Source organism: Rhinolophus sinicus, linkage group LG03, assembly GCF_036562045.2.
Source record: "Rhinolophus sinicus isolate RSC01 linkage group LG03, ASM3656204v1, whole genome shotgun sequence".
Lineage (NCBI taxonomy): Eukaryota > Metazoa > Chordata > Mammalia > Chiroptera > Rhinolophidae > Rhinolophus > Rhinolophus sinicus.
Window position 1 is genome coordinate 30,883,688 of NC_133753.1, and position 22,247 is coordinate 30,905,934.

A 22,247-nucleotide genomic window follows, 5' to 3' on the forward strand; every position below is an offset into this window, starting at 1 on the left:
TAGGCTTATGCCATAGAAAGATGGGTTAAAGGCCAAAGTCTTATTAGTCATTTTGTAGATAATTTTTAGAAGTCATATGTGAGGTGGATATTTACTTTTTAGTTTAAACAGCATTTTAAAAAATTTTAGCAAACATGTTTAACTTCAAAGCTTACCTTGTATACTTCAAGATCCCAAATTCAAAGCTTTACTTTACTCTTGCCTCAAAACATCCTGTTTTTTTATCTGGTCTTCATTTTTTCATTCCAAAAACCTAAAGATTAAAATATTTATCTTCTCTGCCTCCTGCTCAAAAAGGAAAAAAAAAAAATCTGTCCAAGGAATGTTTGTCTAAGATTTGTCCAATGCATTTTCATAGCACAGTATAAAATATATTAAAATACCAAATAACTGGTGTCTCTAGCATATACTCAGAAACTAGGTCTTCCGCAATTCCAACTGCACTCTGTTGAACCAGTGCGTTTCTCAGCCTGTGACAACACTGTTATCATGGTCCTTTCCAGGACATGCCTAGGATTTAGCTGCCACCTCAGAACCGGAAGTATCAGTTAAACAACTAACTTTTGAGAACAAATCTTTATACATTAAGTTCCAGGCCAATTATGAATTTACAGAAAATTCACAATAGTCTCAGCTTTTAAAAAACACATTTCTTTTATTCTCTCCAGAGATGAATATTACTGAAACTGCCTTTCTCTTGCCAGGTTAAATTTCTGAGTGAGAAAGTATCCCCACAAGGTTCTACACATCACTGGTCACCAGAAAACATCTCTGTCAAAGGATGTTTTCTCCACAAGCTCCAGCCTCCCTCTCTGCTGCTGGGCCTTCTCACTCTCTCTTCTCACCCCAGCTGTCTAACTCTGCCTCTCATCACTCCTAGTTTCAGGTATTTGCTTAAGAAAGTAGAAGTGTTCCACCACTTCCTCCACCCCTCCCTCATTAACTAGGCTTTAGTCCTATCTGTGTTCATGCAAAAACTTGAAGTTAAGTTCTGCTCAACAAAACACTACAAAATATTTTTCATGACATTTTATACTGTGAACTAATAGAAACTTGTCAATACGTCATATTGTTTTACACAGCCTGGGTCAAATTCTTAGTCTTCAACCAGAGCTGTGGGGTCTTGCGGGTGGGGGCAAGGAGAAGTCAACCATTAGACAATGGAAAAATATCAAAATGAAAGTGAAGTGAGTACCTGAGTAGCCATTTTATTGAGATTAGCTGATCAAAGTTAATGAACTTGAATACTATCACATTTCAAAAGTCGTGAACATTCTTGTAGGAACTAGTTTGAAATTTACTACAATTTTATTAAAGACTATAATAAAAATAATAGCCAGTGTGTAATATTGCTGAATGCCAGGCCCCATGATAAACTCTTGACCTCCATCATTCATTCTCAAATCAACCCTTCAAGGTAGACCCTGTAATTACCATGGGGAGATCTGTGGGGTCCAAGAGAAGGGTTGAGGAGGCTCTCAGGTGTTTCAGCAGCAGCTACTTACCAAATAGTTTAGAAATTTTTCCGTCTCCCCCAGTGTGGACCAACTAGATGTCATCCCTGGAAACATTCCTAATAATTTTTTATTGTTCTTGTTTACTAATTGTTGCTCCAGCTACTTTTTTTTTTATTAAAGTTTATTGGGGTGACAATTGTTAGTAAAGTTACATAGATTTCAGGTATACAATTCTGTATTACATCATCTGTATATCGCATTGTGTGTTCACCACCCAGAGTCAGTTCTCTTTCCATCACCAAATATTTGGTCCCCTTTACCTTCATGTACCACCCTCCTACCCCCTTACCCTCTGGTAACACTAAACTATTGTCTGTGTCAATGAGTTTTTGTTTCTCATTTGTTTCTCTTGTTCTTTTGTTATTTTCGGTTTATATACCATATGTCAGTGAAATCATATGGTTCTGTACTTTAAGATCCATCCATGTTGTCACAAATGGTCCATTTCATCTTTTCTTACCGCCAAATAGTATTCCATTGTGTATATATACCAAACTTCTTTATCCATTCATCTATCGAAGGACATTTTGGTTGTTTCCATGTCTTGGCCACCGTAAATAAAGCTGCAATGAACATTGGAGCACACGTGTCTTTATGGATAAATGTTTTCAGATTTTTTGGGTAGATACCCAGGAGAGGGATTCCTGGGTCATATGGTAATTCTATTCTTAATTTTTTAAGGAACCTCCACACTCCCTTCCATGGCGGCTGCACCAGTCTGCATTCCCACCAACAGTGTATGAGGGTTCCTTTTTCTCCACAGCCTCTCCAACACTTGTTACTATTTGTCGTGTTGATGATAGCCATTCTAACTGGACTGAGGTGATATCTCATTGTGGTTTTCATTTGCATTTCTCTGATGATTAGTGATGTTGAGCATTTTTTCATATGTCTATTTGCCATTTGTATGTCCTCTTTGGAGAAATGTCTCTTCAGGTCCTCTGCCCATTTTTCAGTTGGGTTGTTTGTTATTTTGTTGTTGAGTTGTATGAGTTCCTTCCAGCTACATTCTTAAAAGATTCCATTTTGCAGTAAAACATCTAAAGGATAGCATCGTTGTTGCTATATGCAAGAAGGTGTGATCTTGCAGTAATCATTTTACCCATTTGGTCCTTAATTTTCTCACCTATAAAATAAAGGATTGTACTACATAAATTTTAGTTGTTTGCCAGTTCTAAACTATAACTCTAGCCAGCTTGACAGTAACTACAACAATGAAATATGGAGAAACAGTCACGTCTTCAAATTCAATAAATGTTTTAAGTCACCTTTGAGCCAACTCCTTAAATAGAAACTATCTACACCCACTCATTAAAGAGCCAGAGCCAATCTTTCCAATCAGAAGAATCAATGAAGTGACTGACTTAAAGACTGATAAAACTTACCAAACTATCCCTCCCTGTGACTTGCCTCCATGGCTATAATTTCTTTCTTCTCCTTTGGGATAAAGTACCATATAGTTCACACTGTTAATTTATTTTTCAACATCCACTTCTACGTCTTCTTTATTAATAGAGTTGCTTGTTTTGTTTTTGTTTTTTAGGTAACCATCCAACCTCCATCTATAAAAGGGCGACTCAGCCTGAGTCAATCGGTAAATGAATTCCCTGGTATGGTAGAAATTTGTAATGCTTACCCTGTCTTTCCAGGCATGTACAAAGATTACATTTTCAAGCATACATCCCTGCCACTCTCCACTACCCTTGAAGTTGGCTGGACCATGTAACTAATTGTAACCACTAGTCTATAGTGGGTTGTGGGTAGAAGCGGTATGTGTCACTTCCAGGTAAAACATTTAATTGCAATTATAAGTTCTTAGAGTTTTCATTCTTCTCCAGCCTCAAGGCCAATATTATTGACGATGATGAAACCTTTGTCAACCTAGGTCCCCAAGAAAGGACAATATAGAACAGCCCACCTCCAACCCTCATCAAGTCAGGATGGATATATAGTTTGAGTAAAAAAATACACCTTTGTTGTTTAAGCCACTAAGATTTGGAGTTTTTTGTTCTTTTGGGTTTTTGTTTGTTTGTTTGTTTTTTACTGCAGTGTGACCTAGAATTTAAGTTATGCTAGGTCCTAGACTATCTAATTAATACACCTGAAAACCATTGTAGTCCTGGGTAAACGCCCAATCAGACTAAAAGGAAGGATTTTTAGTCCATGCTTAGAGAAGAGGATTCTCTTTCCTACCAGGTATGAACAAGTCAGCTATAACCCAGATTGCCACTGGTAGGAAGCTAATGACCACAAGAGGAACTAACCTCAGAATGAAGTCAACACACTGAGGACAGCAAACAGCTAAGAACCCTTGAGGACCTTATTGAGCTGATGGTTTTATCACTCCTGAAGGCTACTCCTCTCTGGACTTCAAATTCTGCAAAATAATAATTCTGTTTGCTTGTTTCTCCATAACACAGTAAGCAGAAACTATACCTTATATATCTTTAATTTCATCATAGTTCCTAACATAGATCTAGCTCAAGGAGCACTAAAAAATATTAGGTGAGTTAGAATTTTAAAAATATAATGGCTTACCATCTTGCCTTCAGAAATAAAATATTACCTGCATTAACAAGGGAAAAAAGTAATTTGATTCAACCCAATCTTTTTTACCGATGAAGAGATTAAGACCCAGGCACAGTACAAAATTTATCAAGTTCATATAGCTTTGCTATGGCAGAACTGAGAGGGGAAAAAAAAACCCTAATAATTGCCTCATCAAAAATGACCATAGTTTCCAACTCAACATAGGAAAGTAATGAGACAGTATATCACCCTGGTAGTTAAAAACTTTCAACTTAAGACAAATATAGCTTACTTACTAGCTATATGATCTTGGAAAAGTTACTTAACTTCTCTGAGCTCTGGTTTTTCCATCTATAAAAGAGGACAATAATCTCTAGCTCATAGAATTGCGAGGAATAGATGACTCAACATATAACAAGCACTTAGCATAATGCCTGACACATAGTAAACATTCTATGTATTGCAGCCCTATCAAATGATTTTTCATAGCTAAATCAATTTTTTGCATTTGGGATAGATTCTGTTCTCTTTCATTCATATAATTCAGATCACTCACCTGTGTTTTTCCATCACATATAATGACAGTAGCCTACACAACTGTATAGCCAGCACCCACCTTTCCTATAGGAACTGCTCCTTCCATTTCCATACTTTTATCATATTATGGCAAGAAAAGAAGCTATGTTACTACTGTCTGCCCCTTGGACACAGCTAATTGGTCAAGGGCTGGACACCTGACCCAAAATGGGCCAGTGAAGCCATTCCTCCAAGATTTTAAGACTTTGGAAGAGGGGTCATCTCAAGCCTCACCAAGATATAAAACCTGGGAGATGTCATTGGATGTTTTTTTGCCAAGTGAAAAGCACATTTTGCATTGAGAGAATAAAGTCAATGGGCAGAGGAAAGCAGAGAGGGTGGAGAAAGTGTATGTATTATACTGGAATTCTCAGTTCCAGAAAGTGTATGTATTATACTGGGATTCTCAGTTCCAGGTTTTCTTGACCATTGACAGAATCTCTGCCTTTCCTTCTACTTAGGCTTGCCTCTTCCGAGGGTTTCCCCGTATCTTTCCAATATATCCCCTGCATAAGCTAATTCCAGATAGGTTTATTTGAGATGAAATTAGTGTGATGATATGCTATATTATGTTATCATAAAATAAAAAAAGAAGAGGGAAAATCCTTACATTCATTATCATTATTAATAGCTTGAGTGATACCTCTAAGAATATTATCATCAAGTTTATAAAAATGAATCAAGAAATTTTTATCAGGGGCGGATGGCTGACTCAGTTGGTTAGAGCGCAAGCTCTGGGCAACAGGGCTGCCGGTTCGATTCCCACATGGGCCAGCGAGCTGTGCCCTCCGCAACTGGAATGAAGTCAATGAGCTGCCACTCAGCTCCCAGGTTGCCAGATGGCTCAGTTGGTTGGAGCGTATCCTCTCAACCACAAGGTTGCCGGTTTAACTCCTCCAAGGGATGGTGCGCTGCGCCCCCTGCAACTAACAATGGCAACTGGACCTGGAGCTGAGCTGCTCCCTCCACAACTAAGACTGAAAGGACAACAAGTTGACTTGGAAAAGTCCCAGAAGTACACACTATTCCCCAATAAAGTTCTGCTCCCCTTCCCCAATAAAATCTTTAAAAAAAAAAAAATTTTTATCAAATTCCAACTGTAAAGTACCTGTGACAGAGACTTCAAATTGCTTCCCTATGTCTATTCTCTCATTCTTCTATAATAACCAACCCCAAATTTTTAGATGGTCCTATTGCCACTCAATTTAAATTCTGGCTGTTGAGATCTACACAGAAATGTTGTATGGGACTTCTGTTAAAAAAAAAAGAAAAAGCCATAGAAAGGAACGGTATGTACCCTTCTTGACACTTCTTTCCATCCTGTTACCTGGGACATGATGTGATGATTGGAGCCTTTCAGCCTTCTTGGACCATGAGGAGGATAGCCATACCCTGGGGATGGCATAAGAATGAGGAAGGAGCTGGCTCCCTGACAACTTCGTGGAACCTCCATATTAATCTTGGACGGCTCATCTCCAAAATTCTTTTCTGTGAAAAAGAAATAAGCTTCTATCTTACTTAAGCCACTATCTAGATTTTTCTGTTACATTCTGCTGAACCTAATCCTGATATAATGCCATACTAATTTGATATATTGAGTTAAGTTGGATTGTTAATGCTCTACAAAAAGAAAAACAAATCCAGAAAGATTTGAAAGAAATGTAACAAAGTACATGCTACTATATTTAAAAATTTTTAAACCAAAAATAAAGATATAGACTGGGGAAGGATGAGGTGGGTGCAAGAGAAAAAAATTCAGAGAGAAAAATTCCAGCCCAAAAAGTAATTTATCACTATCAATGTTATAAATACTTGCTCCAGTAAGAATGAGCCTTGCTGAAGTCACCAAAGTTCCAATGTTGCACTTTGCAAGAGCAAAAACTCTATCGTATAAATTCACCACAGGGAAAAATAGATTCTGAGGGGAAAGACTAACCAAACTGTCAAAAGTCTGAAACACCAGAAGGCCCCTTGAGGGCAGAGACCCTGCCTATCTGTCCTGATCACCACTGTGTATCGTATTTGTTGAATGAGTTAATTGATTTTCATTGCAATATAATTGCCAGGGGGATCAAGAAACTTGTAACCTACAGTTTCCAAGGAAACAGCAGGAAAAAGCCAGGATTCGGAACATGGATCCTAACTGTATTTGAATCCAGGCTCTGCAACTTAATAGTGAGGAAACCTTGGGAAATTTTGTAAACCTCTGTCTCATTTTTTTCATTTACGTAAAATGGGAATGATATTATCTACTTCATTGGGTTGTCATGACGGTAAAATGAGTTATTATGTGTACTCTTAAGAAGAATGCCTGGCACAGAGTAAGCACATAATAAATGTTAGCCATTTATAGCTCTGCAAAAACTCTAAACTAAAGCAAGCCTTTGTGGACACTATTGTTATTATCTGATCTAAATCCAAAGTCAAAATAACATGAAAACAGAATCTCAGGTAGAAAAGGAAATAGGTGATTGACAAGGTTTCCCAGGTGAAAGGCTGAATGTCATTTCATTTCTGCAGTACATGCCATAACACAAATGTTGGTATTTAAAACAAAACATAAATGTCCTAAAAACAACCCCCTATAAATTGTGTCAGCACAATTTACTCGTAGACTTGTAAACTCACATAGATAGGGTCTAACATATTTAAGTGGAGCTAACATATTTATTTCAAGGCTGATCATTTAGTTTAAAATATACTCCCAGTCTTCTGGGCTCTTACACTGACATGTCAAATGGCTGAGAAGTCCATCCAACGTACTTGAGTTCTTTAAGGTGCAAAGAACCAAGTAACTCAGGTGACTTCAAAACACATGAATTGAAACTTACCTGTGGCTGAACTGCCATCAGATACTGAGGCAACTGGAGACTGCTCCTCCAGTTTTCCATCTCTCTCACGTTCCCCCATGTCATTTTTTGCCCTTGTGCTCTTCTCTCAGTAACAATGAACTTCCATTTTTTATTCCGCCTTTTTGCTTGCTCATAATTTTTGTTGCCTTATAACTTCATCTTTTTCATGGCATGACACAATCTTCACTTTCAAATTCTCAGTTTCTTGGTTCACATTCTCCAGAGAGAGAAATCTTGTTAGGTCTTAATATCTTTCTCTACTAAATCACATCATAGGTCTTGTAACCTTCAGTCAGGTATTAATTCTGGTCCAAACTACTGTGTCAAGGTGGTGGTGGCTGCCCCTTCAGCAGGGACTATGGGCACGAGCATGGCAGACTCTTTAGTAGAAATAGGAAGTAGGCAGACACAAGAACGGACATCTCTGATACGCTGCGTTACTCCTTTCCCTTGCTTTTCCCTTTGATTTTCTAATCCCTCCAATACTCACATACAGATCTTACCACTCTCTACTTCTATATCAGTACTTAGCAGTTCAACTCAATCTCAGCCTTCATATTGGTCTTTGCAAATTCACCAATGGATGTTTCCACTAAATGTTGGTCTTGGTTTTGATTATGAAGTCAGGAGAGCTGACTTGGAGTTCCTTTCCACATAGACCATCTAGCTTCTCAACAACTAAATTACTCAGACCTCCTTGCATGGCTTTGGTCACAAGGTGAACTCAGAAGAAATCATGAGTTATGTAAAAGCAACACTCATGGCTCCTTTTAAAATCAGCAAAAAGGTGAATGCCCTATGATAATGGGACAAAACTGTCTTCACACAGGGAAGACAAACATTTTAAAAGCTCATCTTTCAGTTTTATTAAAAGCTAATACTACCATATGTGGAAACAAAGAGTGTATGAATATCTAATATAAATATAGTGGCAATAGAAGCCATATAGCTCTAAATTAACAACAAAGGAGACTGGGAAATAGAGAGGAGCACACGGGTGCTCAGTGGGCACTAATGTCTCTGTCACACGTAGTAGATGACCTACACAATCATATGTGGTATGGCTCTGGACACAATAAATAAGAAATAACTGGGAGATAAAATGGGTAACAGGAGGCAAATGTCAGAAATTGTGAAGGATGTGCTAACTGATTAGGTGGAAAAGTGACTAAAGATGAATGAGATTTGGGGTTTGGGTGACTAGTTATTTGATACCATAAATATAATTCATAGTTCAGTATAATCACATTTAGACTTCAGATCCTATGATCCTAAACCCAATATTCTGTTCATTCTACAGGCTCAATATTTTATTTATGCAAAAGCAAATTCCTAATGAAGAATCATTGAGTCAGATGGATTCACCATCGTATCCCTTGTTTAGAATAGTGCCTGGCCTATGGAAGATGCTCAATGAATAGTTATTGAATGAATGGATGAGTGAATGAATGAATGAGGAAAGTGGACTTTATTCCAACAGAAAGGATTTGACTAAATAAAAGAAGTTTTGTCTTTACATGTTGTTGTGTACTGCAAATGAATTCCAAGGAAGTTCTAATACCTTTTAATAGCCTTTTTTAAAGTGTCATAGGATATCTTATATATATTAGTGTCCACATTCCTAAATAACAGAATAAATCCAATTAATTTTGTCTTTCCTCTTATAGGAATATTCTTCATTTTTTTTAAAATAAGGGCCTAATAAAATAATCTATGCAGCTCTTTCACTTTCAATATTCTGAGTACCTCTAAGACAAAATGTGCTTGATTAGTTCTCCTCCACAACTTACAATGAATGCATTTATCAGTTCCTCCCAGATAGATGTAGCTGTGGTGACCATATTTTTCTCACCAAATGCAGTAAAACTAAATCTAACAATTAAATCTAGTGCTTAAAATCTGAATTTTCTTATACAAACAGATGGATACTGTAGTGATGCGTCTGATATATTTATTTAAACTCTGCATTATAGTTATGATTCCTCATGACCTTCTCCTTAAAGTGTCCTTGGCTGATGTTCAGCAATATGGCCAAATTCTGATTGGCCTATTTTGATTGTCTGAGACCATGCAATAGTATTTTGAATATTCAAAGAATATCTCTGTCCTCTATGAGCTTAACTTGAAAACGGAGGCTAACTGAAGCTCTGGGAAACAGAGTTGCACACAAATAATTTTTATTTTGTGGTAGGAGAGTTTCTATCCTCCCTTCACAGTCTCCCAATTACCACTTACCACTTTGCTCAAGAATGGACCTCAGATAAATTTTACATTCATCACATCGAATCTATAACTCCAGTATCACATGCAGATGAAGTAAGACAAATTTTTACCAGTAGAAACTAACTTGGATGTGTATTGTTTTTTAATTTATTGGGGTGACAATTGTTAGTAAAATTACATAGATTTCAGGTGTACAATTCTGTATTACATCATCTATAAATCCCATTGTGGGATGTGTATTTTTTTTAAATGGTTTTAGGCTTAAGTCAGTTATGCTCTGACAGAGTAGCATAGACATATAATGTCTGGAGTTCCCTCCTGTATTTATGACTTATAATTTTCCACTAATGCAGTTCTAGAAAAACTAAACTGCTAGATATGGATGCCCATTAAATTGCATTGCCCAAGAAAAAGGATATTATACTTTTTATTATAGTCAAAATAAAAATGGAATAAGGTATTATCAGATTTCCTCTAATATCCCTACAATCTTGTCCAACGGCTAGAATCATCTTCTAAAGCTTTCTAGGCTCAAGGCAGCACAAGTTACTGTCCTCTTTTCTATTTCCCAGCCTCCTTGGTAGTCAGGTTGGAGCCAATGTTCTAGCCAATGGAAGGTGGACAGAAGTGATGTAAGTCATTCCTAAGTCTGGTCAAACGTGCCCCAGTCAGAACCTCCAGCTCTTTCTTCCCCTGCCTTGGTGATCTTGGGGGCTTCATATCCAGGTGTTGTCACTATAAGATAGAGGTAGGTAGCCTGGATCCCTGAATGTCCAGTAGGAGGAGAGCCACCCGACAGGCATAGGACAGTGACATGAGAAAAGAATTAACCTTGATTGCATTAAGCCACTAGTGTTAATTAACCAACTACTATACTGGCCAAGAGGATAATGGGGGGTGGGGCGCTTAAATCAAGCCTCTGACTTAGTCACCAAACCATGTGCCTTGGCATAATCTTTTGCCCAATGAGTGCTTCAGTGGGTATCCCCCACCGCCCACCCAGGGAAGGTGCCTTTTCTAATTCACATACAGATGCCATATGGACCAACACTAGCCCTGACTATCCCCTAGCAATTTGTTGCCTTATCTCCACTCTTCCTACCCTTTGTGATACCTCTACAAAGAGCTGCCAGATTAATATTCCTAAGGCACAACTCTGATCATGCCATTACCTGCCCAGAAACCCCCAGAGGGGCCCCATTGCTTCATGGATTATGCCCTAAATCCTTAACATGGTCTCCAAGACCCTCCACAATTCATTGAACAAATGCATTTATGCATCCCAATCACTGCCTTTGTCTTCTCACCCCCGTGTTCTCCATCTCTGGAAGCTAGCTAGCGTGGCATGACTCCACATAGCAGGGGCACCCCATCTCATTTCCACATTCATTGACCTAGCTTATGGAATCTCCACCTTTACTCACTCCAAGAATTTCCACAGTATGGGATTTCTTCAAGTCCGTCAGCCTTCTGGTTTATTTGTGGGGGTGGGGGGAGCTCGTCTCACAGTTCTTGAGTTAATTCACTCTATAGCCTGCTCCTCCATTCTGGCTCTGCAGCATAGCAAGAACTCAGCTGTGTTCTCACCCCTGAATGGATCCTACTTATGTGGAGGGTATTGATAGCAACTCATCTTACCATGAGGGAACCAAGAGGTGAGGGAAAGACAACATATAATGCATTTACTCCTACTCTGTATAGCGACTAGGATTGTCAGATAAAACACAGAATGTTCAATTAAATTTGACTTTCAGATAAAGAGCAAATCATTTTCTAGTATAAGTATGTCCCAAATATTGCACAAGACATACTTATTCTAAAAAATGACTTGTCATTTATCTGAAACTCAAATTTAACTGGGTGTCCTGCATTTTTATTTCCTGTATCTGGCACTTGTAGTAGTGGTGGCCTCCCTTTTGTTAAATTCTTGATCTTTGGCTCAGATTTTTGGGGTATGGGGTGGGAAAAGCAGAACTCTTCCTGCCAACGCATAATCTACCAAAATCATTGCCCTTTTAAATAATATTGCCCCCTTCAACAATGTTTTCCTTCCTATTATTCATGTGCTATAGTAATTTTTACACAATAATATCTCCCATATGACAAAAATAAGCTTCTTGAAGTCAGGAATCTTATTCTTTATATTTTTTCATTGGCTGGCTGGATTTTGGAGGCATCTTTCTGGCATCTACTTGCTACATTGGCATTTCAAGAATTCAAAACCAGCAACAGAGTCAGAAATCTTAGAGCAGATAACAGAATTAGAAGAAAGTGCCTTGGGCACGTATAATTGCAAATCCTAGCACTTTTTTTTTGACTTGCATAATGAGCCATGGATTTTTAATCTTGGACTTGCACATATGTTTCCAAATATCTCCTCATGTCTTCCAGGAAATACTTGGCTAGATTTTACTTGCATTGCATAGACACTCATAGGAACACAGGTTATGGCTAGAAGTCATTCTTTTAAGATAGCTTGTCAGAATTGTAACTCTCTCTCTAAAACATAAAAGTGGATAGTGTCCCCACTTGGTGGGTGTTATTTCACTCTCTTCCAAACACATTTACACATTACCCATAGCACTGGAAAGTAGCATACTGGCCATAAATTAATATCCTGTGAATCACACAGCTTCACTGTCCAGCTCCATGCTTTCTTGGTAGCTCCTATGGAAACCAGAAAGATGGATGAGTTAGATTATAAAGGTTAATTTAAATACCACAAAATGTATATAGAATCATTAGAAACAAATGGCCTTGGTCTTTCCCACATATTCAAGCAAGCATTATGCTCCAAATGCCAGTCACTTAGATATTTAGCATGTTGATTCCTTTCATACGGAATTAGGAATTAATTATAGCCATGTAGGTACCCTGTACTTTCTTGGAGTAATAATACAAAGTGTGTGTGGTCTGGCACCTTTAAACACATATTCTAGAAATGAGGAAAATTTCCCAGACTGCTCTATGGAAATCTACCCCTTTAAGAAAACTGCAATCAGGGGCCGGCCCGGTGGCTCAGGTGGTTAGAGCTCCGTGCTCCTAACTCCGAAGGCTGCCAGTTCGATTCCCACATGGGCCAGTGGGCTCTCAACCATAAGGTTGCCAGTTCAATTCCTCGAGTCCCGCAAGGGATGGTGGGCTCTGCCCACTGCAACTAGCAATGGCAACTGGACCTGGAGCTGAGCTGCGCCCTCCACAACTAAGACTGAAAAAGCAACAACTTGAAGCTGAGCAGAACCCTCCACAACTAAGATTGAAAGGACAACAACTTGACTTGGAGAAAAAGTCCTGGAAATGCACACTGTTCCCCAATAAAGTCCTGTTCCCCTTCCCCAATAAAATCTAAAAAAAAAGAAAACTGCAATCATTTCACTAAAAAAATTGTATGTATTATATACATTATAATTTATGTATACAATCTACTGTAGAAGAATATTTAAGAACTAAATAACATATACACATGATAACAAATTCAAAGTTAATATAAAAGGGTGTAAAGGGAAAAATGAGTCTCTCTATCACACTATCCCTTAGTGCTCTTGCCCTGAGGCACCAGTTTGTGTATCTTTCTGGATGTATTCTCTGAAAATGCAAGCATGTATGTACATATTGCCTTAAACAGATTTTATTTATATATGTAAAATATATGTGATATAGATAGTAAAATGCTATTATTGTACACATTGCTTTTTCAATTCCTTTTTAAACCTTTTTATTATGAAATAAATAAGAGTATAAAATATATGTCATGACCTTGTTTTGTTCATTTACCAATATATCTTTGAAAGCATCCCTTATCAGTGCATACCACTCTGCTTCAGTTTTGTTGACCACTATATAATATCCCATTGCATGGATATACTACTGACCAAACCCAATATTGATGGATTTTCAGTTTGTCTCCAACTTTTGCTATAGTGAAAGCTTTTTCAGTTACTTTTCTTTGTTAGGAAAATAGCTTCACGTATCACTGAGATAGTCAACGTCTATTTAATGAACACCTACCATGTCCAAAGCACAGTGCCTAGGCCCTGTGAATAATAATGAAACTAAGAATATCCCTATTCATTTCCCCCTCAATGAATTGTTTGGTCATCTTACGTTTGTGTGCTATGGGATTTGTGTTGTCCCTCTCAACTTTGTAACTAAAGACTCCTTCATCTATTAAACCACAAATTTTCTCTTCTAAATTTACCTTACTATGGCAAAATGGAAGTTCCATAGTTCCGAATCTTTAAACTATCACTTTGGAGATTATATGTATCAATTCTCTCTGCAAAGATACACCTGTGCTTAATTCTAGAATTACAAAATTTAAGGGCCAGGAAAGAACCTAATGATCATATGGACCAAACTCTGTATTTTACAGATAAACAAACTAAAGCTAAGAAGTAAATGACTGGGCCATGGTCATACACCAGCTTATTTTTTTGATACAAAATGGGTTCAATATACCTCTCCATCCCCCATTTAAAAATCAAAACTGACTTTCACTTGTGGCCATGATGGAATGACAGAGACCTGATTTACCCTTCACCTTAAACAAATGAAAAACAGACAAAATATATAAACACCACTTTTCAGATATTGGCTAACATGCTGCACAGGACAGTGATCTCTAAAAGAAGAAAAACAAATGACATGAACCTATCATCTCCCCAGCTCACTGCCTGGAGAGAGTCCACGGTATAGCATGGCCAAGGGAACCCCAGCAAAGCCGGACAATTTCCTAAGTTGAAGAGAAGGAATTGAGAATTCAGATTTGGCTAAGGCCACTATAATTTTTAGGGTAGATTGCCAGACAGGAAAAAGCTGGAGCGAGAGAGAAAGGGAAAAAAGGAGAGAGGGGAATGGGGGAGAGGGGGAGAAAGAGAAAGTGAGTGAGAGGGAGAGACGGAGAGAGGGTGAGAGTGTTCTAGAGATCTGCAGGGGCTTCCCCTTGAGTCTTTAGCTGAGTACTGATCAGCACACAACTTTGACGAAATTACCTGCAACCAGGGAGAGAAACACCTGCAAGGAGCAATTACTGGCATTCACACAGGGCTGGCAATGGTTTACATTCCCAACAGCCCAAACGGAAAAACTTTCTAGCACACTGGGCATCTGGTTGAGAACCCGGAAAGGTATTGCCTTGTGATTAAGCCAAATTAGCCCTAAAGTAAAGGTTGCTCTGCTCCTGCTTATTCCAGTTTAAATAGAAGCTTCAAAAGGGTCAAACTGTTTCCAATTAACTTAACTGTATCCCAGAGCATAACTCGAAAATATTTAACAAAACAATCTCCCCACCTCTCCTCCCCACCAAATATAGCATCCAACAATGTGAAATTCACAATGCCTAGAAGCCAATTTTTACTGATACTCTTAAATCAGGCATGCAAATTGAAGCAAGAAAATACAACACATAATGAGGAAAACTAAATCAATCAGTACAAACAGATCCAGATATGACACAGGTGATAAAATTAGACAAAGACATTAAAACAGCTAGTATAACTATGCTCTATATGCTCAAGAGAGCAGAGGAAGGAGTGAGCATATTAAGGAGAGAAAAGAAGAATATGAAAAAAGAGACAAAGTTGAATTTCTTAAGATGAAAAATATAGTATTTGAGATGAAAACTCAGAACTGCTATAGGAAATAGAATTCTTACCATTATTTCTATGACCAATATTACAGATGTAAAATAATATTTTCATTGGGTCTAAAGATACTCCTTTTCATATAAAAACCTCAAAGCCATCTACCAATGTGCATCAAAACCATCAATGTAGAATAGTGTTTGCATAGTAAAAATATGTTCACTGTACTTATTATTGGTATTTATAAAGCAGAGGAGCAGCACACAACCTCTGCTACCTGCAAAATATGTTAAGCCAAGCATAATTTCTATTCATAAGAGTTTGAAGTCCAATGAAGATGAAAACTTAGGTTTTGTGACTTCATTTTTAAGTTTGGTGCATGCATAAATTAAAGAAAACAAATTTATATGCACTATTTAGGACATGGAATCAAGCTGAAGATTTTTAGACCCTTGCCAAGATCAGTGATGACAGTATTCCCAACAATTTGTTGGTGAGCTGCAGTTTGAAGTATCTAACCTAAGAAATGTAGATCAGAAGAAGGAGAAAATCAAGCGAGAAACAGAAGTAGGACCAAAAAAGGAACTCTTATGAAAAGGGGGACTGTAAAACATGTGATGACTGTGCATACAAGTATATATGAATCTCCCTGGCAGAGGCTGAGAAGGCGATAACAGGAAAATGCAATTAAATTCTACCAACAGTTATTGAGTGCCTGTTACCTGCAAGACACTGTACCAAATGAAGTACTATCCCTTTCCACCAGCAGCACAAAATATGATGCGGGAGATGGATGTAGATACACAAATAATTGTATCATAAGTCAGACTGAGAGCTGCAATAATGCAAGCATAACAACAACTAAGGGAGCATAGAGGAGTGAAATAATAACCGGATCTTGGGGTAGGAAGATGAGGGAAGACTTCATAGAAAAGGTGACATTTGAACTGTGCCCTAAAAGATACAAGGGATTTTACTATATATAAATACGCCTTGTGTAGTTGTTCTCCATTTAATTTCCCCCCGCCTCATACCACCATTCATTCTCTGCCTCTCTCCGCCCTCCTTTGTAATTTGCCTCATTTGACCATCCTTGGTGGTTGGCTGGCTTCTGGTTGAGTTTGGCCAATGTCTCAAAACTGCTGGAGATTAGAGGGCAGGAGGAGAGAGAGTTTGGGGTGTTTATTCACTGTCCCCTCTCTGCTTCAGCACTGTGGCTTACCAGCAGCTGAAGCCACCCCTGCCTACAGCTCCTACTGATGGCCCTCTTTCCCATGGCTCCAGCTCTCACTAAGCTGTGGTAACACTGTTTCATGCCCTTGGCCCCTCAGGCCTGCAAAAGGTAAGAGCTTCCCACTCTGCTAGTCTCTGGGTGTCTCAACTACTCTTGTAGCTTCCCTTTACCTTGACTCTGTAAATCATCCCTTCATTTGAACCATCTCAGTTGAATCCAGCCCCACACAGAGAGACTAGTATAAGACAAGAGAGAATACATGTCATGATTCAGGAACCACAAATGAATTAAGGGAACATCATGGGGTGGGAATCTAAGATAGACGAGAGTGATATTAGAGAACTGGGGCCAAACTGTGAAGGCCTCACTAAAAAAGTTGGACCTTATTATTGGCTAAGAGTAATTTAGTGGTAGTTATTGAGTGGATACAATCAGATCTGTGTTCCAGAAAGATCTTTCTACTCGTATGTGGAAATGAAATGAAGAGGGGAAAGACTGAAGGCAGGAAGGCCAGGTAAAAAGTTGTTGCAATAAGGTGCTAAAATGGGACATTGGATGGCAGTAGGGAGAATGGATTTGAAATTGGTCAGCAATAAAACCTACAGGGCACAGTAAATAAGAGAATTGAGGAGCAAAGCAGAAGATATTTTTAAGAACGACTACTAGGTCTCCAATTTGGGAGAATGGGAGAATAGTAGCCCTACAAGCACAGAGGAAGAGGTTTTTAGTATTGGGAACAGGAGTTTGATTCTGACCACCTAGAAAGTGAAGTGTTGTGGAGCATTCAAGCTGAGAGGCTCAGCAAAGAGCTGGAAATTTGGGTCTTTGTATCAGGAAAAACATAAGAACTGAAGGTAAAAGTAGGTACTCTAGACCTATGGTTCTCAGTCCTCGCTGTACTTGAGAATCACCTGAGGAGCATTTAGATGATAAAGGCCAGTGCACAACCTCAGATCAATTAAATCCAACTTCTGGGTGGGGTCATAAATCAGATTTAATTGGTATGTATTTAATCAGATATAATCTGCGTTTGCAATTTTAAAGAGTTCCCCAGGTAATTTTTATATGCATCCAGATTGAGAAGCACTGATCCAAACATGCGAGCTGATAAAGAGTGACAAAGTCAGAAAAATTTATCAGGGGAGTGGATAAGCACATCACATGCCACAGAGGTGGAAGAGGAATGAGAAGAGGCCACTAAATTTGGTAAATGGGAGTCATTCCTGATCTTTGGGAAAGCAATTTTCGTAGCCGCAGTAGCAGGTTGCAATAAGCAAGGGACAGATTTTAGATGACTGGAGGGATGCAGTGCAAACTACTCTTTCAAAAAGCTTGGCACAATAGGTAGGAGAAAATAGCCAGTAACTTAAGAAGAAAAAGGGTTGAGAGAAAGTTTTGTTGGATTTTAAGAAAGAGTGCATTAGTTGACTAAGGTAAGGAAACATTAGAGCAGGAGAGAATGAAGATACATAGTTAAGAAGGGGTTACTGGCAGAGGGGGGCTGCAGAGGAGCCTAGAGGCGGAGGCATCAAGATTATCAGTGGAGTCAGACCAGGAAAGGAACACCAAAGAGATAAGCTTTAAGTTAGAAAAGTTGAAGAAGTTCAAACTATTCTTTTCATAATGAGATGGAAGAAGGTATGGGTGACTGCTGAGAGCAAAGAAGGTAGAAGAGAGAGGGAAACAGCAGAAAACACTTATTGAGAGCTTTCCATGTGCCAGGCACCGTACTAAATTTCTACCAAGTTACCTCACTCAGTAATTAAATGTGCTTTTGAGGGACAAATGTTTTCAGATGGGACAAGTAGCAAAACTTAGACCTGTTCTGCCCAATTTCAGCCATCTAGTCACCTTGCTTCTCTGGTATCATTATTAATTAATGGCCCTTTAAATCTTGGCCTACAATTTGCTTTAACTTAAATGCTCATTTCTAGCTGAACAGGGAAAGATTTCAGTTATGATAATATTTCCTTAGTTTAGTTTAAAAGGAAAAGCTGTGTAAGAAGGTTTAAGAGAAAAAACCTATTATTGAGAATGCTCCATTAGTGAGGGCAGAGAGAAGGGGTTTCAAAAAGATAGTGTTTAATGGTCCAAGTTAATGGCAATCAATAAATATTTAGGAAGTGCAATTGACCTGCATATTTTAAGTTCCTCTTTTAAATGTAAAACATGTAACTTTAGATCGAAAATCCATCAAGGGCTAGGATTGTGTCACCTCTTTCTACAATGCATGGGCAATTGTGTGGGCTCAGTGGATATCAGCTAAGGATCGAGCCATCCTACATTGCCAGGCCCTCCCATTATTATCCATGTCATGTGATATAGGCCAGCAAGCTAGATGGCTTCCAATTTTCCAGATGCAAATGGAAACTCTAGATGGGAAACATGTGACATTGGCTGTCCTTTTCTCTTGGAAACACTTATCAAAATTGGGATCAGTAAATTCAGAAGTAGCTGCCTAGGGGTTTCCTTCGTTGACATACCAGTGAACAAAGCTTGGGAGTGGGCTGGCTGCAAAAAAAAAGGCAGGCCCTTTGACCAATCTGCCTGAATGATCCTTGGGGGACCCCAAAGGACGATCCTTTAGCTGCCAGAAATCCAGTGGGAGTGGAGGAGGGGATTAGGTTGCAGAAGGCTGGGAATGGCTGGGATGAACACAGGGTAGCACTCCTACTTGGCTCCACAGCTGGAATACTCAACCACCACAAATTGTCCCCAAAGCCACTCCTGAACCCCTTATCTTAGGCTGCTGAGCCCTGCTTTAAAAGACTACCTTACTCCATCCTTATCCCATTTATTAATGTCTAGCCTACTTGCCAAACAGATTTCAGGTGATCAGGCCTTTCTCTCTTGAACCCAGAACAGCATGCAGCTTCTAAATCCTGTGGAGACTGGATCGGTTTACATCACTCACCACTGTGATCTCGGCTCCAAGCACATTGCCTGCCCCCATAAGATAGTTGGAGCTCACTAGATATTAGGTTGGTGCAAAAGTAATTGCGGTTTAAAAGGTGAAAAACAATTGCAAAAACTGCAGTTTCTTTTGCACCAACCTCATAGCTTGTTTTAATTAATAGACTGTTTGAATTTTGCTCATGGGATTGTGCTTTCCTGTGTTTCTACATATTATTTTTACTTGTTTAAAAACTTCCTTGTAAAGTGTTTTTAACAATACTACTATATTTTTTTAGTAATTCTTTATGTGGAATAGTCAAAGAAAAATTGTGATGCGATAAGGAAGAGTCACTATGAAGACACGCAGATATTTGCTGACCCCTCCTGTGGACTCCCTTTGCCTAAGTGTTCTAACATAGGTGCACTGAGGGGGCATTCATCTGAAACTCTAGGCCTTTCTGTCTTCTCTTTCCTAAGTGAATAGCTTTCAAGTGAAATTGTTGTGGCTACAGGACCTTCCAGGGTTATATCACCTGATAATTACTTAATGCGTTTCTTAAAGGGTGTCTCCATTTCTCTCCTAGAGTCTGTTAGTCTCTATTACATCCTGGGCAGGTAGATACAAGACAAACATTTTCATTTCATCTCCATTCTAAAAGGTCAAAATCATGACAAAAATCAGAAACAGAACCCACACTTCTGGCTTAATCACAGATTTCATCCTTCTTAACCTTTATCTACCAGGCCCCTGTTCCTGGTGGCTGGGATTATAGACACTGGCTTGAAGTAAACATTCGCTCTCTCTCAGCTCTTCCTTAGCAGCCCACCTTCTTAATTCACGATCACACCAGTTCAATAGGATGGCTCCTAAACTATAATAACAAGACGAGTAAACTTAATTTTATATGGAATCTTTCATACAGCTCCATTATAAAATGCTTTGCCAACTTAAGAGTTATAGAATTACAGAGCAGAACTGCTGAATTAAATAATAAGTAACAGCTGATACTAATAATTAGCTTAATTTATGGTGTAGTAGAACTGTCACAACTGAGGCAGCTCTCCCTCCGCCCCTCATCTCCCTGTCTTTTCTTTCTCCTCCCTCCTTCTTTGGCAACAGCAACCAAGTTAAGTGCTGGGATTGGCGTATTAGTCATCATAAAATCAAGTCACTTCTTCCTTTACCCTGTAGCTTTACAACCATATTATGTAAAGAATTTCCAACCTTCTTGGAGTTGCGTCACCCCAATTGTTTAATGTCACGACCGCTTCTCCTGATGTCACGCGCTTGGTGGGAGGACTCCACTAGGATAGACAGAAATATCTTGAGACTCTGCAACAACCTCAGAAAGGCTCTCGCTTTTGCAAAATCAAGGTTGACAATTACTGCTCTTTATGGTACCCTTGCAAAGAGGGTTCTCTTCTCCACTTAAACCAAGGGACTAAAAATCAAACACATCAGCAAGGTCATACTAAGATCACATGGCAGAAATCGGGAATGACCCTGTTTTTCCAGTGTCTGTGCAGGGTAGCTTTCCATGGATACACTGACCTCACTAGTAACTGGAAAGAATTCGAAAGCATTTTTATATAAACTTGACCTAAAAGCCCATGCAGCTCAGATTTAACACAATGCCCATTTAATCACATTCATAAATCACTTATCTAACCCTATGTACTAACCCCTGGGCTCTAAGATCTGAAGCAGGAATATGGGCTTTCCCTACAATCAAAATAATGTAACCTGGTGACCAATTCTCCAGGGCCAGCAAAGATGCTCCTTCTATAAGATATATTCTTGGGGCCAGAAGGAATTAGGACTTGAAGGCCTTTTATATTTCTGCTGTAGCATGAGGGATATTTGCCAGTGTTCTCTACGCTCTGATAAAGTTGCCGACTTACTTGAGTGAAATGTACAATATCTCAATAGCACTCTAGACTGGGGAGGGGGCACTGAGCAGGAAGGAGCACTAACATTTTATGCACCTTTTATTTTTGCATAAAAGTGATTAACTGACAATTTATTACTAAATTAAGATATCAAAACAATTAAAATGAACATAAAAATCTAATATTGCCAGACTCTTCTGCACTACCTGAGAGTAACTAACATATCCATCTTTCTTCCCCTCACATGAAACTCTTTATAGGAGCTCACCTCTCTCTCTAATACCTCTCTCTACCCAGAACAGACCAAGGTCTGAGTCCCATCAAGCTTGGAGTTGTTTTTTTGTTTTTAATCATGGGAGATGGTCTCCTGGTTTTCCTGAAGATGTCCTTGTCCACTGTTAACCTAAAAATAAAAAGCCAAAGTGAGAGGCAACAGCATTTATTTAAGATCCCAAAGAATAGCTATTCTGCAAGCACTGATTCAGGCAGAAACCTAAATAATGTTCTGGGGTATTTATAAGACAGGCAAGGGAAACAATTATGTGAATAGAAAGAAGGAATTTCTAGAGGTGCAGATAAGCTAACATAGTGATGCCAATTCTAAAAAATGTCTTTAATTTTCAGTCCGTGGTCATAACAAACAGTTCTTTGGAATACAATGCTGCTTTAGGCTCAGTCCAAAGGTTACTTTGCCCTGGTTTAACATCCAAAGGTTTGAGAGGTAAGAGGAACAATGTAGTGGTTCCGCTGGGATAGCAGCTCTGACTCCATTTTAAAGTGGCTCTGCTTATATTATTTTTCACATTACTATACAAGAAAATTAGTGCTCTTTAACTGTGAACTGAACCAAGAGAGATTTCCAGTTCTTGCTTCTTGCCACCATATATTCTTCTTGATTTTGTTTGGCTGATACCACTACTAAAACAGAAGCCTTCCTGATAACTGTCCT

At 38.8% G+C, this 22,247-nt stretch overlaps 1 long non-coding RNA gene across 2 annotated transcripts in view; it reads right to left on the minus strand.

Moving 5' to 3' along the window:
- Nucleotides 1-2,061: 2,061 nt before the first annotated feature.
- Nucleotides 2,062-22,247, minus strand: part of LOC109448343 (uncharacterized) — a 95,457-nt gene continuing 75,271 nt past the window's right edge. Inside the window, exons 4-9 of one of the 2 annotated variants that reach the window (XR_012494634.1) lie at nt 21,567-21,701; nt 20,634-20,713; nt 7,454-12,364; nt 5,950-6,110; nt 3,782-3,894; nt 2,062-2,643 (exon numbers count right to left, since the gene is read on the minus strand). This is a non-coding gene — a long non-coding RNA (uncharacterized LOC109448343). The remainder of the gene's footprint in view (nt 2,644-3,781; nt 3,895-5,949; nt 6,111-7,453; nt 12,365-20,633; nt 20,714-21,566; nt 21,702-22,247) is intronic. The other variant, XR_002137501.2, reaches the window with a different exon arrangement.